Source organism: Mustela erminea, chromosome 20, assembly GCF_009829155.1.
Source record: "Mustela erminea isolate mMusErm1 chromosome 20, mMusErm1.Pri, whole genome shotgun sequence".
Lineage (NCBI taxonomy): Eukaryota > Metazoa > Chordata > Mammalia > Carnivora > Mustelidae > Mustela > Mustela erminea.
The window spans coordinates 34,939,004-34,954,718 of record NC_045633.1 but is presented as its reverse complement, the minus strand read 5'-3'; the positions used below and the strand labels follow the sequence as shown (position 1 = coordinate 34,954,718).

Genomic DNA, 15,715 nt, shown 5'->3' with positions numbered 1-15,715 from the left:
GTGTTTCAAATTTAAGCTTTGGATCAGAGTGGTAAATGGGGAAGTACTATATTATGCTGATTCTTGGTTTTTTTTTTTTTTTTTAAGGGGAAGGTACTGTATTACGCTGATCCTGTTTTTTTTTTTTTAATTACATCTTTATCCTATTTCTTCTTTGTATTTCTATTTTGTTAATTTCAACAAGCATCTTTCCAGTTCAACCTTACAACATGCGATCTTAGATGGGGGTGGGGGTGGGGGTCTAGTGCCACCTCCTTGCTCCATTATGTGAGAAATGAGAAGCCCAACGTGGAAAGATTAGCTGTCTTGCTGTGGCCGTACGGACAGTTAACTTTTATAACAAGGAGCTGGAATCCGTACCTCCAAATTCCCAATTACCTTTTCCATGCACAATAATAACCAAAGAAAAGAAGGTTAAATAGAGGAACCCAAGATAAATAATTATACAGTGATTAAAACTGTACTACTAGGCAATCTTGACGAGGCACTAGAGTAACGGCCACCCACTGCAAACAAACTGAAGCCAAAGGACAGTCTCCTTTCTGTGCAAGCAGCACAGACTGCAGGGACACTGAGGAATACTTCACATATCAGCATCAGCCACATTCTATGAAAAAAACAAAGGATTTGGTTCAAAGAAGAAATATGGAATTACAGGCCAAGTGTTTCTGTGAACACGTAATTTGTGTCACAGAACTCTGCTGACGGGTACCATCAGGAGTCACCTTTCCTCTCCACAGCAAATAACAGCCCTCAGAGCTGAGTTTAAACAAGTGTAACTTAGTAAAATTTTAGCAAAATCCAAGACCTAGGACCCAGTCCTCAACCAGGAGAAAATGGATTTAAACTGATAGAGGCAACAGGCCCACTATTCTATTCTATTCTCAAAAACTTTATTTTCGGTGGGCGTCTGGGTGGCTCAGTGGGTTAAAGCCTCTGCCTTTGGCTCAGGTCAGGATCGAGTCCCACATTGGGCTCTCTGCTCAGCGGGGAGCCTGCTTCCTCCTCTCTCTATCTGCCTGCCTCTCTGCCTACTTGTGATCTCTGTCAAATAAATAAAATCCTTAAAAAAAAAAAAAACAAAAAAAAAAAAACTTTATTTTCGGGGTACCTGGGTGGCTCAGTGGGTTAAAGCCTCTGCCTTCAGCTCAGGTCATAATCTCAGGGTCCTGGGATCAAGCCCCTAATCGGGCTCTCCGCTCAGCAGGGAGCCTGCTCCCCCCCCACCCCAATCTCTGCCTGCCTCTCTGCCTACTTGTGATCTCTCTGTCAAATAAATAAATAAAATCTTTTGTTTTTAAACTTTATTTTCACAATTTTCTATAAACTGCTAAGGTTCTCTCTGTTATTATTACTTACAGTGAACAATTAAGATCTACCCACATAGCTACTTAAATACGGTGAAATAAACTTCGAGACTGCAAAAATCATTAACCTTCCTGACTCAATGTTTTGTACAAGAGCCATAACCCCTAAATCCCAGCCAGACACCTGGATGGATGAACACTGAGAAAATACTCAACAGCACCTAAAATACCAACCACAAGGGTACCTACCGCCCATGGAAAACTACAGACTGCACTTAGGACAGGTAATGGTATTCAATTCTGTATTCAATTCTGTAATTATTCACCAGGTTTCAGAGGTAAAAACAAAGTAATATTTCTACCAAGACAATCTTTCATCCAAACTTCTTCAGCTTCTGACCTCTACCCCAAAAATGAAGCGGGAGGCATCTGGCTGGTTCGCTAGGTAGAACATGTAACTCTTTTTTTTTTTTTTTTTTAAAGATTTTATTTATTTATTTGACAGATCACAAGTAGGCAGAGGCAGGCAGGGGGGCGGGGGAGCAGGCCCCCTGCTGAACAGAGAGCCCGACGTGGGGCTCGATCTCAGGACCCTGGGATCATGACCTGAGCCGAAGGCAGAGGCTTTAACCCACTGAGCCACCCAGGTACCCCAGAACATGTAACTCTTAATCTTAGGGTCATGAGTTCAAGCCCCATGTTGCAGGTACAATCTACTTAAAATTTTTATTTTTATTTTTTGAAGATTTTATTTGTTTATTTGACAGACAGAGATCACAAGTAGGCAGAGAGGTAGGCAGAGAGAGAGGAAGGGAAGCAGGCTCCCCACTGAGCAGAGAGCCCGATTAGGGGCTTGATCCCAGGACCCTAGAATCATGACCTGAGCCGAAGGCAGAGAGGCTTTCGCCACTGAACCACCCAGGCACCCCTCTACTTAAAATTTTTTAAAAAGGGGAGCCTGGGTGGCTCAGTCCTTAAGCATCTGCCTTTTATTCAGGTGATGATCCCAAGACACCGGGATCCAGCCCCGCATGGGGCGCCCTGCTCAGCACGAAGCCTGCTTCTCCCTCTCCCACTCCCCCTGCTTGTGCTCCTCTCTCACTGGGTCTGTCAAATAAATAAAATATTTAAAAACAAATAAATTAAATATAAAATACATTTAAAAACGCAGTGTGGTTTTCCTGTATCAGGGACAGTCTTTATCTAGGCCGCTACTGAAGATCTCGTCCTCGGCTTTTCTGGAGTCAGTTCCAGTCGCTCTGCGTTCTATGAGACCTAGTCTCGGGTTATTATTTACGTGAGGTAAAACTCAAATTTACCAACTCGTTTTATTAAGAAATCCTAGTCAAGTTTTTTTTTTTTTTAATTTATTTATTTGTCAGAGAGGAAGAGAGAGAGACAGCACACACGCAGGCAGAGAGGCAGCAGAGGCGGAGAGAGAAGCAGGCTCCCCGCTGAGCAAGGAGCCCGATGTAGGACTCGATCCCAGGACCTGGGATCATGACCTGAGCCGAAGGCAGCGGCTTAATCACTGAGCCACCCAGGCATCCCCCTAGTCAAGTTTTGATTAAATTAGTAATGAAGGCACCGTCCTAGTCTAAAGTACATAAACCAACAGAAACATCTTCAGTGAGAAGTAAAAATAATTTCAAGTATCACTTAATTCTAAGGAAAATGTAAAATGGCACCTCAGACTTTTCAAAATAAATTGTATCCTAAAAAAGAAATTTCCTCGGGGTGCCTGGGTGGCTCAGTGGGTTAAAGCCTCTGCCTTCAGCTCAGGCCCTGGTCTCAGAGTCCTGGGATCGAGCCCCGCATTGGGCTCCCTGCTCAGCCGGAGAACTGCTTCCTCCTCTCTCTCTGCCTGCCTCTCTGCCTACTTGTGATCTCTGTCTGTCAAATAAACAAATAAAACCTTAAAAAAAAAAAAAAAAAAAGAAAAGAAATTTCCTCAAAATGATGAGCACACACAGAAAAGTTAAAATTCCTCATCTAAGATGTCACACATTTTGCCGTAACAGGGTGCCTAAGATAACTGGAAAGGATCTAATGGTTCAATCAGCTGACTTTATCCTAAACAAGTTTCGGCTGCATTAAAGTCAATCTGGGTCATCATATAATACTGTATCCCCACAATCTTCTAGGCCGCCGAAATCCTTCTACCTCTGAAGCTGATGGCACTGAACACCTCCACGTTGTACCTATAATCACTAAGTGGTAGAAGCTGAAGAATCGGTTTTCCAGGAAACGTTCCATCCCTAAATTTCAGGTACATATACTACAGTCAGTTCGGACCGCAAACCCAGAGCTTGTGTCTTCAATCTCCTTCAACGTGCTACCATTCGTTCCAATTACGTCTGCTTAGTAGCTGCTACAGAAGACCTGTTTCAGGTTAATTCACTGACCCTATTAATTTGGCTTCTGAAGGATATCAAAGACATTAACTTGATTTGTTTATTACCCAAGTGGGGCATTTGCCTGACACATTTTACAGAGCAGAACCTTTTTTTTTTTTTTTTTTTTTTAACATAAGAAGCTTCTACCTGGGAAAAACGAGGTAAACTGCTTGGGATTACAGAATTATTAAGTAGAATATAACAGAGATCTAACTGATCTTAATACTCCAAGTTCTTTTAAACCGTACCATCTACTGGTAAATTTATTTTTTTAAAAAGACTCTATTTATTTATTTGAGAAAGGGAGCACAAGTGGGGGAGCATGGGCAGAGAGAGAAGCAGGCCCTCCTCACCCCCAAGCAAGGAGCCTGATGTGGGAATCAATCCCGACCCTGATGGTGACCTGAGTCACCCAGGCACCCAAATTTAATCAGATTGTTAATGTTTCCCAAATTCCACTATTCATAATATTTAAATTCCAGAAAAACATTTCATTTTCTGAGATTTAGACAAAAACGATAATGGGATTTTTAGGTCCATGCACTAACCTGCATTCTAAAAAATAAAAATCACCAGCCTCAAGAGGAAAAAAAATCCTTAATTCTAAAAAAGAGAGTTTTGGGGATGGGAGGGATGGGGTGGCCGGGTGATGGACACTGGGGAGGGCATGTGCCATGGTGAGTGCTATGAATTGTGTAAGACTTATGATTCACAGACCCGTACCCCCAAAACAAGAAATACATTATATGTTAATAAAAGTAATTAATTAACTAAAAATTTAAAAAGAGAGTTTCATTATCGCCAAAGTATTACCACAGAAAATACTTATTAACAAAGTAAAGCATGGCACACACCAAGTGATCAAAGTTAACCAGTCAAGGACAAACAGACCTCACATCCCACCCAACAGACTGTACTGAGAACACTGTGATATTCCTGCCTAAATACATCGGGCAAACCCAAGCTGAGGGACATTCTGTAAAACAACTACATCTTCAAAAAGGTCAAGGGCACCAATTTCAAAGGCCAAGGAGCTGTTCTAACGTGAGGTGTATTAGAGGAACAAGACAACTGAGTGAAAACTGGATTAGACAGAGCCTTTTGCTCTGAAGAGACATCTGGCAGGGCTGCCCTGGATCAGGTTGTGAGCCTGGGTCCTGGGATGGAGCCGCCCATCGGACTCCCTGCTCAGTGGGGCGTCAGCTTCTCCCTCTCCTCTCTCCGTCTGCCTCCCCTTCTCAGGCTCTCTCCCTCTCAAATAAATAAATAAAATCTTGAAAAAAAAAAAAAAAAGCGACATCTGGCAAACCCTGAATGGGGTTTTGGTTGAAGGATATGTGGGAAATTTGTTTGCTGTCAGTTTCAGAGTGTCCCACATAATGTTTAAAGCACTAAGTACATATAAGCTAATCAAAAATTTTCTACTTTTGCCTTATCTCATGGGTGTTGAAGTCTTGCTGCCCTTTTTTTTTTTAAGATTTTATTTATTCATTCGACACAGATCACAAGTTGGCAGAGAGGCAGGCAGAGAGAGGAGGAAGCAGGCGCCCCGCTGTGCAGAGAGCGTGATGCGGGACTCGATCCCAGGACCCTGAGATCATGACCTGAGCTGAAGGCAGAGGCTTAACCCACTGAGCCACCCAGGCGCCCCTAAGTCTTGCTGCTTTTGGTGTCAAGGGCAGGAAGAATGTCAGAACTGGGAGAAGGGCAAAGGAGGTTAAACAGTAAATTCCTGACTACAATATATCTCTATTCGCTAAATAAAACCGGAAATGGGCTGTTTTTCTTTCTTTCTGCATTTGAAGGAGGGAGTGACTAGAAATTAACGAAGGTAAATAAGCCTAGAAGTGAAAGCACACATACTACACTTAAAAGGTTATCAAACTTCCCCTACAAGACTGCACACAACTGGTAAACCAGGGGTTTTTGTTTGTTTTTTTCAGATTTTATTTATTTATTGGACAGACAGAGGTCACAAGTAGGCAGAGAGACAGGCAGAGAGAGAGGAGGAAGCAGGCTCCCCGCAGAGCAGAGAGCCCGATGTGGGGCTCGATCCCAGGACCCTGAGATCATGACCTGAGCCGAAGGCAGAGGCTTCACCCACTGAGCCACCCAGGCGCCCCAAACCTGGGCCTTTTAATGTGGACAGTGTTTGTTACTGACCATGTGTCTCTGCTCTAGACTGGGGCAGGAGGAGGAATCCTGCCACTCCAGCACTAGCACAGTGCCTGGCACATAGTAAGCACTCTTGACACATGTGCTAATTCAACAATGAATCCTAAACTTCTGGTGGATGTTTTCCCCCCAATATTAGAACTCAGCCACATGGAGGCTATCAGATAATAGCTCGTTGGCTAAAATGCCTAAGTCAGAAAGTGTAATCGATAATTTGATCCCAAGGAACTGTCTGGGTCACTCAGTCGATAAGCATCTGCCTTTGGCTCAAGTCATGAAGGTCATGGGATCGAGCCCCATATCGGGCTCCCTGCTCACCGGGAAACCTCTTCTCCCTCTTCTACTCCCCCTGCTTCTGCTCCCTCTCTCTTTTCTTTTAGAAATAAAGTTAGAAATCCCTAAGATGAACCACTGCTCAAGATAGATTTTTAAGTCAAGGTTTTTTAAGCTTTGATGGCTGGCTCTGCTTACGTTTTAAGATGTTTAATTCTTCATTTCTATCTGCTGCAATAAAGCTGGTAATCATGTCAGTAAAACCCAAGCACTCTCAAGAAGAAACAACATACATTTGGAAGGTTAAGATTTGAAATGACCTGTAACAGTTATATTTATGCCTAAAACTTGACACCCTTCACCACCACATTTTAAAAAACATGTTGAGGGCGCCTGGGTGGCTCAGTGGGTTAAGCCGCTGCCTTCGGCTCAGGTCATGATCTCAGAGTCCTGGGATCGAGTCCCGCATCGGGCTCTCTGCTCAGCGGAGAGCCTGCTTCCCTCTCTCTCTCTCTCTGCCTGCCTCTCCATCTACTTGTGATTTCTCTCTGTCAAATAAATAAATAAAATCTTTAAAAAAAAAAAAAAAAAAAAAAAAAAAAAACATGTTGAGATACCTAACAAAAATAGCTACATTTTCTTTTCTTTCTTTTTTTTTTTAAAGACAGGTGAAAGGAAGAATTACAAAATAAAATGAAGCCAGGGAAGAGAATCTGCCCAGCTGATGATCCCAAGTTCAGTCCTGAACCCCACAAGTAGCCAAAGCAATGTCCTTGAAAAACAACCAAAAAAGCACCATATCAACTTTTCTTGGCACTAGAGTTTAAGAGAAAATGTTTGCAAATGCACAGACTATCCTTTTAAATTGACAGTCCAGATCTGGCTCTACCAATATACTAAGAATGTATCCTTTTGACCTTATTAGAAATTTAAAAATTATTTAGGAAAAAAAATTACTTAGGACTGGAAAAGGTAGATCAGTGTTCTTTTTCTAACTCTGCATGAATGGGAAGAGGAAATGAAAATCAAGTAACTATGACCTACAAAGTCCCATCTTTATTTTTGCTCAATGCACTGTTCACAGGTGGCAGGCAACAAGGCAAAGCTATCATGAAAACCAAGTTTGGAATCAGACCAAAGTTCTGAATTCAAGTTCTAGCTCCAGTACTAGATATGACTGACCCTGGGATTCTTGAACCCCAAACTTACTACTCTGGAAAATGACAACAGTATGTGTACTTACCTCACAAAGTTATCAGACTGTAAGTTAAGTACCTGCTGGTGTTTCACACAAGCATTCAGTAAATTAACCATTTAAAAAAATTAGATTTCAGGGTGCCTGGGTGAAGCCTCTGCCTTCGGCTCAGGTCATGATCCCAGGCTCCTGGGATCGAGCCCCACATCGGGCTCTCTGCTCCACGGAGAGCCTGTTTCCTCCTCTCTCTTCCTGCCTGCCTCTCTGCCTACTTGTATCTCTGTCAAATAAATAAATAAAATCTTGGGGGAAAAAAGGAACGTGTTACTCTTAACTCAGGGTTGTGAGTTCAAGCCCATGTTAGACACACAGCCTACTTAAAACTAAATGAATAGGGGCGCCTGGGTGGCTCAGTGGGTTGGGCCTCTGCCTTCGGCTCAGGTCATGATCCCAGGGTCCTAGGATGAAGCCCCACATCGCGGGGAGCCTGCTTTCCCCTCTCTGCCTGGCTCTCTGCCTACTTGTGATCTCTGTCTGTCAAATAAATAAAAAGATCTTAAAAAAACAAAATAAATGGATAAATCAAGTAAGTAAGTAATAAAGAATAAAATAGGCAAATTCATAGAGACAGAAAGTGTATGAGAGGTTACCAGAGGCTGGGGGAGAAGAGAAATGGTAAGTTATTGCTTAATGGGTACAGAGTGTCTATTTGGGGTGGGAAAAAACAAAAAGAGTTTAGAAACAGTGGTGATGAACTGTACAACATTCTGAATGTAATTAATGTCACTGAGCAAAAAAATGCTTAAAAAAAAGAAAAGCTTAAATACACTTCCAAGTGGCACAAAGGAAGAGAAGGAACAGGAGGAAGACGTGAAGCCAACGGGTTTCCCGGTAACTGTTCAGCCAGTTTTCAAACTCAGTCCAGAACGAGGCTCAATCTCTATCTGCTCACTTATAAAGTGGGTATAACACACGCTGTCATCCTTCTCTGTCACATGACCGATGACATAATGTAACTGAAGTGTTTGCTGCCGGGCCACAAGTAAGATAGCTACGCCTTCCTTTCCTTCTTTAATTACCCTGGAAAATGACGACTACTTTCAACTCCTTTACTACGTTCTATCTCAAATATGCCAACATCACCAGTAGGGAAAGAGGTCGCTACCTCTAGAACTGGTGAGGGCTGAAGACAAAGTAGGCGCAGTGAATTTATGCACTGAGTAAACAGGTCCAGAAGGCTATTTTTCAATAATAAATTCACTATTCACAAGGTAGACATGTTTCATCTCCATAACACAAATTTATAAGTTCTCAGCTCGTCTGAAGCAGATACCCCAAATAAAACCAAACTCTTCACTACTCTGTAGAATTATACTATAAAATAATCACATACACGAACTTTTAGGGGAAAAAAGAAACTCGTTATTTCCTTTAGCCCTTCTACAAATACAAAACAATTCAACAGTTACAAGGAAAAGAATCCCAAGAAGTCCCTGCCTTTCCAGAGCTTATATTCTTCAGTGTGGGGAGATGAACCCTGTAGTCAGTATTACTGGGACAATGTTTATTTCCTTAGAAAATTCAGTTTCTCAGAAGTATTCAACACAGTGCTTTTATGGCTAATTTTACTGAATACTTTCTGTCGGCCACATACCATCCCAAGCACTGTCTTTCACTCAATCCTCACAACAACCTGCAAGAGAAACAGGGTTCTCTCATCACCATCCCTGTTTTTTTAAACAGGGAAAATGAGGCACAAAACAGTGTAGAGAACTGCTCAAGGTTAACGACCAGGAGGTGCACCAGGCAGGATCAGAACCCGTGTCTAGGTCACAGTCTTCTCCCACGATCATAAACCACATTTTGCCTCTTAAGTTACATTTTAAATAAACTAATTCTTTAAAAATCCTCTGTAGTTTTTAGTTTGTTTTTTTTTTTAAGATTTTATTTATTAGAGAGAGAGCAGGACCTCTCTCTCCTGAGAGAGAGAGGGAGAAGCAGAGAGAAACCTTCCGCAGACTCCATCCTGAGCCCCACGCGGGGCTCGATCTCATAACCCTGAGCCCTGAGATCACTACCTGAGCAGAAACCAAGAGTCAGACCCTCAATGAACTGAGCCACCCGGCGCCCCAAAAGCCCTCTACGGTTTTCAGTCAAGCTACAACCAAGGAACAATGAGTCAATTCTCCCATCAACTAAAAATCCCTGGCTCTTTCGAACTTTCTCTTGTGTTCCCACTCCGCCAAAGTGAAAAAAGCAGAAGAGTTAAGTGCCAGAAAGAAAACACAAACAAGCCAGGGTAGAAAGACAAGGACTGCAGAAACAAAGAGAAAGAAAGAAAACAAACACAGGAAAACTGCCCTGGCAGAGTTCCAGCAAAGCACAGACAAGAGAGAATGGTAAAGGACAAAAAAAAAAAAAAAGGAAAATGAATGTCAAGACGCTGCCATCAGTACTTGTGATTTTATCCACATCATTTTCCCACTGTACTTACAGCCTTTAAATATTAATTCTCAACTTTATTCCCTAGACAAGTCACCTCAGGCTACACTCTGGCCAACCGAGTATTGTGCAGGCTGCGATGTTGCCACTTAGACCGCCTTGAAGGGCACCTGGGTGGCTCCGTGGGTTAAAGCCTCTGCCTTCGGCTCAGGTCATGATCCGGGGGTCCTGGGATGGAGCCCCGCATCGGGCTCTCTGCTCAGCGGGGAGCCTGCTTCTACGTCTCTCTCTGCCTACTTGTGATCTCTCTGTTAAATAAATAAGTAAAATCTCAAAATAATAATAATAATAAACTGCCTTGAGGGGCGCCTGGGTGGCTCAGTCATTAAGCATCTGCCTTCAGCTCAGGTCAGGATTCCAGGGTCCTGGGCATTGAGCCCCATATCGGGGTCCCTGCTTCTCCTTCTCCAGCTCCTCCTGCTTGTGTTCCCCCTCTCGCTGTCATAATAAAATCTTAAAAAAAGGGGCGCATGGGTGGCTCAGTGGGTTAAGCCGCTGCCTTCGGCTCAGGTCATGATCTCAGGGTCCTGGGATCGAGTCCTGCATCGGGCTCTCTGCTCAGCAGGGTGCCTGCTTCTCTCTCTCTCTCTGCCTGCCTCTCCATCTACTTGTGATTTCTCTCTGTCAAATAAATAAATAAAATCTTTAAAAAAAAAAATCTTAAAAAAAAAAAAACCACCTTGATTACAAGAAATCTCAACTTCACAATTATAACCAACCAACTGATTTCATTTCCAACTTTCTTTCAGTTAGTAACAATGAATAAGCTTCACCCAATGAATGTATACAACTTTTGAAAAAAATGATCCAATGATCATCAGTAGATTGCTACTGATAAAACTTCTGGGAATTACTCTTGAGGTAAATTGCCTCTAATGTATTTCTAAAACAGTATTTCTAGCAGAAATACTGTCCTCAGAGTATTCTCAACTCTTCAGAAATTTTTTTTCGCTTAGACATACATAAAAATCACTTGATCGGCATCTGTTTAAGCCATCGGTCAAAACAATTTCATGTGAGTTATACCACAACAGTTACCAAGAGAACTGCAATATTTTAAAATGCATGTTTTCAATGAAGAAACCACGGCAGAACCGAGTCAGGTAGAATGCAATGCAGAAGCTAGCCAACACTAATAAAGGGAAAAGGTTAAGTGTTTAGTAATTTCTCAGTGTCTTATTTACGGCTCCTTTAATAACAACCTGGAGAAAGGGCGCTTCTCCTCCAGGCTTTGGTTTGGAACACACAAGCCATCTACGCGCCGTCAAAAATGACAGAACATTCCTCCTACCTAAATTGAGTCACTTTCTCCAGAAGCAAATCCATTACAATGAACTCAAAACTCTTTCTCAAGACTTGTGCCCTAAGAAAAAGAACCTCAGAACCTACAAATTTAATGACCGTCTTTGTAGTCATTCTTAAAAGTAAACGAAATGGGGGTGCCTGGCTGCTCAGTCAGTGTGCAAAGCGCCACTCCAGATCTCAGGGCCCAGGGTTCAAGCCCCCGTAGGGCATACAACCTACATTAAAATAAATAAGTAAATAAACCAAACCACTGGAAGTGCCTGGGGCTTGTGAGGAGGAGTGGGTGGGGAGACTCAGGGCTGCAGGAGATCAGCGCCTCCCAAATCTCAGTATCAAGATCAGGCCCTATCAGGCCTTTCAGATTTCCCGATTACACTCAGTGGTGTGAAGGGATGCTTCAGCCACCTCTGGGAGGAGGTAATAAATGCCAGTGCTGTAAATACATTACAAAATGATTCAGAGTAGGAAAAAAAAGCCAAGATTATTTAGGTTTCTAATTTTGTCCTGTACTTTTAAATCCATGCCTCCTTTTAAAACCTGAGATGAAAATCTAGAGTAGGGGCGCCCGGGTGGCTCAGTGGGTTAAGCCTCTAACTTCAGCTCAGGTCATGATCCCAGGGTCCTGGGATCGAGCCCCGCATCGGGCTCTCTGCTCAGCGGGGAGCGTGCTCCCCGCCCCCAGCCTATTTGTGATCTCTGTCAAATAAATAAATATCTTTAAAAAAAAAAAAGAAAATCTTTTAAAAGAGTAAATTTCCTACACTCATAACTGAATTTTGCACCGTAGTGAACAGCTCTCAAAGCGCCACCAGTGCAGTGAACCAGGCAACACCGCCTGTGAACTAGTTAGAAATGCAAATGACAGGGTGCCACCCCAGACCTGCAGAATCCCAACGTCTGGGGTGGGGCTCCGCACTTGTGTTTTAACAAGCCCTCCAGGGGTTGCTGGTGCTCACGGGCTTAGGGGTTGAGAGTCAGACCGCTAGGATCAAATCCTGGGGTAAGGCTGACTTGCTGAGTAATCAGAAGTAAATTACTCAGCTTCTCTAGACTTGTTCCTCATGGACACAAGGGAATCACGGGGTTGTTTTGAAGATTAAATAAGAAAATAAACGTTAAGCGCTCAGGAGGGATGCCGGGCACCTGTTGCTGCTGTTACTCCCCTATGCAAGGCCCTGTGACCGTCTGTACACTGAGAGGAGAGACAAAGGTAGAAAAGGCTTAATCCCTACCCTCCTACCCACTGACCACCTAGGCAGACACGAGTGCACGGGCGCAGAACCAAACACACTCACAGGGGAACTGAAGATACCCTCCTAGAAGGGGCACACAAGCTGACCGGGACACCTCACGAAGAAACCAATTCTGACCCAACAATGCAAGGGACAGCTTTCAGTGACTGCCTGCGAGCAAGAACAGAGTCCCAAAGTCTGCAGAAAAAGTCCTTCCGGACGAAAGGTGTGAGCCAAAGTCCAAAGGAGGCAAAAGGGGATTCCGCGTCAGGCGGTACCACTCTGGAGCTGAAGAATGGACAAAACGGGGGCGCCTGGGTGGCTTAGGTCGTGATCTCAGGGTCCTGGGATCAAGTCTGACATCAGCCTCTCCACCGCTGAGCAGGGAGCCTGCATCCCCCCTCTCCCTCTGCCTGCCTCTCTGCCTACTTGTGATCTCTCATGTCAAGTAAATAAGCGAAATATTAAAAAAAAAAAAAAAAAAAAAAAAGATTTGGGGGCGCCTGGGTGGCTCAATGGGTTGAGCCTCTGCCTTCGGCTCAGATCATGGTCTCAGGGTCCTGGGATCGAGCCCTGCTCCGGGCTCTCTGCCCAGCGCAGAGCCTGCTTCTCCCCTTTCTTTCTCTGCCTGCCTATGATCTCTATGTCAAAGAAATAAAATCTTTAAAAAAAAAAAAAAAAAAAGGAAAAGAACTGACAAAAAAATATGCAGACGTAGTAGCGCATAAAATGTCATTCCCGGTCCTAGGCCTCAGCCTCGCGGGAAGGCGGCCTCCGCGGGGTCCCCCGAGGCACCCTCGTTTGCAAACCAACTTCCCCTTCGGATTCCCGAGCGCCCCAACGCGGCTCTTCCGCCCTCGGGCCGGTGCGGCCATTGTCTGCGGCGCGGCCGAAGGCGGCGCAGGGAGGCGTCCGCTCGGAGCCCCGCATCCGCGGCGGCGGGCGACGGCTGCGGCCGCACGGGACCCCGGAGCGTCCTGAGCCGCACGACAAAGAACGCACAACTCGCTTCCCTGAAGGGCGCCACTTGCACGAAGGACGGGGCAGGTTCGTCCCTCCCCGCAGCCCGCCGCGGGGCCGGCGCAGTCCGCGCGGCTTCTGGCCAGGGCCTGAAGCCCGAGGCTTTCCTTCCGGTCATTGTGTCCATTTCCCCCCGAAGCACAGGCCCCGCGGGGACGGCGCGCCGGCCGGGCCCGGGACAAAGCCCCACTCCGGGCTCCACCTGGGCGCGGGCAGGGGCGGGGAGGAGCGGGCGCGGGGAGGAGCGGGGGCGGGGAGGGGCGGCGCGGCCCGGCCCGCCTGCCCGCCGGCCGCAGTTACCAGGCAGCGCCGCGGCGCCGCCCCGGCCGCCCGCCGGCCAATCGCGCGCGTCTGCCGCCCGGGCGCACGAGCCCCGGAGACACCAGGCCGAGCGCGACCCCACGGCTCGGGCCTGGCACCGCGCGCGCACCCGCACCGCCCGAGCCGGCCAATCAGCGGCCGGGCATGCGCAGCCCGCAGGCTCGCTCGCGCGCGGGCCTCACGCGTGAGCCCCCCCCACGCGGCGCCGGCGCGCGCGCCCCTCCCCCACGCGCACCCAGGCGCGCGCGTGCAACCGCCGTCCCCCGCGACCGCGGCTGCTCCTGCCCCACCCCCCACGCGGCGGTCCGGGGTGTGCGGGGGGGAGCGGGGGGGGGGTGCCGGCCACCCCACCGCGGCCGCCGACGACCCCCCACCCCCGTCGGGGGCAGGCCCCGGAGGGGGCGCGTCTCAAATAAAGGCCCCGCTCGTGATGGCAACCGGGGCGGGGGCCGGGGGCTGAGGCGACAGGGACTCACCCGAGTGCGGCCGCCTCCAGGCAGCGCCGGGGCTGGGGGAGCCGAAGGGAAGCGAGTGTGGGCCGCGCGCGAGCTGCGGCCGCGGCGGGGCAGCTTCGGGCTGCGGCGAGCGGGCGAGCGGGCAGGAGGTGAGAGGGCGAGGGGCCCGGGCGTCTCGGCCGAGCTCCTGTCACCGCCGCATGGCCGCCCCGGCAGGGCCTCGCTCAGCGCCGAGATCCGCTCACAGGGGACCGAGGGAGAGGCCGGGGTAACCGCGGCAGGCGGGCGGCCTCAGCCAGAGAGCGCGTGCGGGGAAGCGGGGGGGCGATCGGTGGCCCCTTTTCTCTGCTCTCCGAGCTTCTCTCTCACCCTCCTCCTCCTCCTCCTCTTTTTTTTTTTTTTTTTTTTTTGTTCCTCGAAGGCGCGCTGCGCCTGCGCACCCGCAGCGCCGCCCAGCGGGAGTTGTAGTTTCGGGTCCGTCCCCACCAACGCGGCGGCGGGGGCGGCGGACTACGACTCCCAGGAAGCCTCGCGCGGGCGAGCCCCGAACCCGGGGACGCGGCGAGCGCAGCGCCCGGCCCTCTCCGGCAAGGACTGTCAATGGAGGCGCGGGTGGTGGGAGCAAGAACATGGCTGCACCTGGGGCCTGCGCGGCCGCCCGGGTGGGGGAGGGGAGCCGGGGCGCGGGGCGCCTCTCTAGGCCGGGGCAGGCGGCCCCCGCTTGCTCAGCGCGGCGCTGCCGCCGGCCTCAGCCACCGTCCAGGGCTCGCACTCACGGTTGCACCCGAGATTCCCCGCCGATGGCGAGGCCGGAACGCGGCGAGGGCCGGGGCGTCCCCAGTCCGGCCTGCCCCTCTCGGTGCTCCGCCAAGGGACCTCCTCCGCCCCGCACCCCCCTCGGGGACACAAAGAACTCCTCTGTTAGTTTTGAAAGCTTGCCCCCCAAAGCGGCCGGAGGAGACTGTTGCCCCAACTTGGGACGGGGCGACGGGAGGGGACGCTCCTGCCTTTCTTGACCCGCGCCCCCCCCGCCCCGCCCCCGCCCCAGGCTCTCCTCCCGCGCCCCCGCTGGACGCGGAGAAGCAAAGTGGCGGGGAAGCCACGGAGCGGGCGCGGAAAACCTGCCCCGCAGCCGCTCGTTTTGTCCGGTCAACCGCGCCGAGATGCGACAGAACATCCCGCCCCCCACCCCCCAATTATCCTTTCAACTTGGGGAGCCTTCGAGAATGTCGAGAAGGACGAGACCCGGCTCTCGTCCCCTCCGTGGAACTCAGAAGTTTTACAGAACTCGAGCCCGGAGGTCGTTAGGGGGTTCTGCAAAAGCACGAGACCGAACGATGTCGCGATTCCTGTCCCCGGCGGGGGGGGGGGGACCCCCACGCCGGCCGCCCCCCCCGCCCCCATCTCCACCCCCGCCCCCACCCCCACCCCCTCCTCCTCGGTAGGTGGCGACCACGGCGCTTTTTCCAGCCTTTGTCGCTGGAAAGAAAACTTTCCGGGCAGCCAGTCTTTTTTGATGTAGGTCCAAGAGCTG

At 48.5% G+C, this 15,715-nt stretch overlaps 1 protein-coding gene across 11 annotated transcripts in view; it reads right to left on the bottom strand.

Moving 5' to 3' along the window:
• Positions 1-14,306, bottom strand: part of GTF2I (general transcription factor IIi) — a 102,231-nt gene extending 87,925 nt beyond the window's left edge. For all 11 annotated transcript variants that reach the window (XR_004281758.1, XM_032327341.1, XM_032327343.1 and 8 more), the window contains exon 1: positions 14,203-14,306. The gene's annotated coding sequence lies outside the window, so the exon portion shown is untranslated. The remainder of the gene's footprint in view (positions 1-14,202) is intronic.
• Positions 14,307-15,715: the final 1,409 nt, after the last annotated feature.